This window comes from Ogataea philodendri (genome assembly GCF_020536065.1).
Source record: "Ogataea philodendri strain CBS6075 chromosome Unknown scaffold16, whole genome shotgun sequence".
NCBI classification, from domain to species: domain Eukaryota; kingdom Fungi; phylum Ascomycota; class Pichiomycetes; order Pichiales; family Pichiaceae; genus Ogataea; species Ogataea philodendri.
The window spans coordinates 275001-278537 of record NW_025763930.1 but is presented as its reverse complement, the minus strand read 5'-3'; positions in this window follow the sequence as shown (position 1 = coordinate 278537).

The window sequence follows — 3537 nt, the reverse complement described above, 5'->3', positions numbered from 1 at the left end:
GCACGATGGGAAACAGAGTCTGGTTGGAAAATAGAGAACATGGGAGATGCATAAGAGCCGGGAAATGTGTGAAAGATTTTCTGGAGTTGTGGAGTTGGGGTGGGTTTAATAGAGTAAAGTGCAGAAGCATGTTGAGTAGTGCGGTAGGTTCTCGCACTTAGTCATGTGCACGAAGCGTGTGTTAATATAGGGCTGCTGATATAGGGCTGCTAATATAGGGCTAGATCCGAGGGCTATCACGGTCGACCGAGGGCAAAAAAAAAACAAAAATAATCAAACACTAGCAGACACTAGCAAAACGAAAAAAAAAAAAGATTGCAGCACCTGAGTTTCGCGTATGGTCTCCCACTACACTACTCGGTCAGGCTCTTAGCAGCTTAACTACAGTTGATCGGACGGGAAACGGTGCTTTCTGCTAGATATGGCCGCAACCGAAAGACTAGTAAAATGAGATGGGTATAAGGTTAGGGGGTCAAATTGTAAATCAGTAGAGGATAGACGTAGTATCCATACCTTATCAAGACTGATGACGAAAATGATAATATTAAATTTTGGTACCATTTTTGGGCTGATATACGAGGACGATGACTTAGGAAGATGACTGGGGAGAGCATTGATCCTTCAGTGTAGGGTATAAGGACCGAGATGAAGGTGGATTTGCTAGGTTTTTAAAAACTTACAAATATTGAAGACTTAGACTGAGCAACGTGAGTCTAGATCATATTAAAGATGAATTGAACAAAGAGAAGACATGACTAAGACTCGTACGATAGCATCCAATTGATTTTGGACCAAAAGTTCACAACGTGAAGAAACCCTCTAACTGAAAGATATTCAAATATTTCGAGGAAAAATGAAAATGTGAATTTCTAGGAAGAATTTTTTTCTTTAGGTGCAAAGAAAAGTTTTACACTAATGTTATTTGAAGTATGATGAAAACTTCAATCGAAGTGAAAAGATACTTTTCGATCTTAAATAGATTGAATTTTTAAATAAATTTTAGAAGTGTGAATTACTAAGAAAAACAAGTTTTAGGAGTAAATTTAAGTGTGAGATGCCGATGGTCTTTCATGCGAAAGCATAAATGAAAATTGAAAACAAATCGTTAGGAAGCATTTGCATTCCTGGCGATGAGGGTTTAATTTTCTGGGAGTTCCGGAAGGAGCTCTTCAAGGCCTCGTTGATCAGTGGAGAGAGTAAAGTTGTTATCGTCAGATTAATTTTCTCTCAAGGCTGATTCAACATGGGCGATCTTGCAAAATCAAATTAATTTTTGGAATTGCAAGTAGCCTGAACAGTCTCATACCAAATTTCTAACTATTTTTGTGTGTGAGCGCTGATGGATTTAGTGGATTACTAGCCAATGGCAAGAATTTTACTAAAGACGAATTTGGGAGTCTGCAGCGAAGAATAGCCGTAGCTTTGCTACGTGATTTTTCTGCTTGTAACTTCCTTCCAGGATTATTATGTGAAAACATACGGTTGCGGTAGCTTCTGTATTGATTTTGCGGACATAATTCGGGAGAACTCAAAGAGGGCTATATGGATGTAGTGAATCTCTGCCGTAGCGGGTAAAACTGCGACGGTGGTGGATTGCTGCCGATTAAGTTTCGTTTGAAATCTTAATTGCGAATCGATAATAATATCTGCTGTTCTTCTGTTTCAAGGCTTTCGGGTCTTGTTACGGGGAGCGCTTGTTAGGTTTCGGCCTAACATCAGATAGTTATCTGGTTGATCCTGCCAGTAGTCATATGCTTGTCTCAAAGATTAAGCCATGCATGTCTAAGTATAAGCAATTTATACAGTGAAACTGCGAATGGCTCATTAAATCAGTTATCGTTTATTTGATAGTTCCTTTACTACATGGATAACCGTGGTAATTCTAGAGCTAATACATGCTTAAAGCCCCAACTTCTGGAAGGGGTGTATTTATTAGATAAAAAATCAATGCCTTCGGGCTTTTTGATGATTCATAATAACTTTTCGAAGCTCATGGCCTTGTGCTGGAGCTGGTTCATTCAAATTTCTGCCCTATCAACTTTCGATGGTAGGATAGTGGCCTACCATGGTTTTCACGGGTAACGGGGAATAAGGGTTCGATTCCGGAGAGGGAGCCTGAGAAACGGCTACCACATCCAAGGAAGGCAGCAGGCGCGCAAATTACCCAATCCTGACACAGGGAGGTAGTGACAATATATAACGATACAGGGCCCTTTCGGGTCTTGTAATTGGAATGAGTACAATGTAAATACCTTAACGAGGAACAATTGGAGGGCAAGTCTGGTGCCAGCAGCCGCGGTAATTCCAGCTCCAATAGCGTATATTAAAGTTGTTGCAGTTAAAAAGCTCGTAGTTGAACCTTGGGTCTGGTTAGCCGGTCTGCCTTTTTTGGCACGTACTGGATTTAACCGGGCCTTTCCTTCTGGCTAACCATCACTTTGTGATGGCAAACCAGGACTTTTACTTTGAAAAAATTAGAGTGTTCAAAGCAGGCCTTTGCTCGAATATATTAGCATGGAATAATAGAATAGGACGTTATGGTTCTATTTTGTTGGTTTCTAGGACCATCGTAATGATTAATAGGGACGGTCGGGGGCATCAGTATTCAGTTGTCAGAGGTGAAATTCTTGGATTTACTGAAGACTAACTACTGCGAAAGCATTTGCCAAGGACGTTTTCATTAATCAAGAACGAAAGTTAGGGGATCGAAGATGATCAGATACCGTCGTAGTCTTAACCATAAACTATGCCGACTAGGGATCGGGTGGTGTTTCTTTTTTGACCCACTCGGCACCTTACGAGAAATCAAAGTTTTTGGGTTCTGGGGGGAGTATGGTCGCAAGGCTGAAACTTAAAGGAATTGACGGAAGGGCACCACCAGGAGTGGAGCCTGCGGCTTAATTTGACTCAACACGGGGAAACTCACCAGGTCCAGACACAATAAGGATTGACAGATTGAGAGCTCTTTCTTGATTTTGTGGGTGGTGGTGCATGGCCGTTCTTAGTTGGTGGAGTGATTTGTCTGCTTAATTGCGATAACGAACGAGACCTTAACCTACTAAATAGTAATATTGGCGTTTGCTGATTTTTACTTCTTAGAGGGACTATCGGTTTCAAGCCGATGGAAGTTTGAGGCAATAACAGGTCTGTGATGCCCTTAGACGTTCTGGGCCGCACGCGCGCTACACTGACGGAGCCAACGAGCTCTATCCTTGACCGAGAGGTCCGGGTAATCTTGTGAAACTCCGTCGTGCTGGGGATAGAGCATTGCAATTATTGCTCTTCAACGAGGAATTCCTAGTAAGCGCAAGTCATCAGCTTGCGTTGATTACGTCCCTGCCCTTTGTACACACCGCCCGTCGCTAGTACCGATTGAATGGCTTAGTGAGGCTTCAGGATTGGTTCAGAGAAGGGGGCAACTCCATCTTGGAACCGAGAATTTAGTCAAACTTGGTCATTTAGAGGAACTAAAAGTCGTAACAAGGTTTCCGTAGGTGAACCTGCGGAAGGATCATTACAGTATTCTTCTAGACTGGA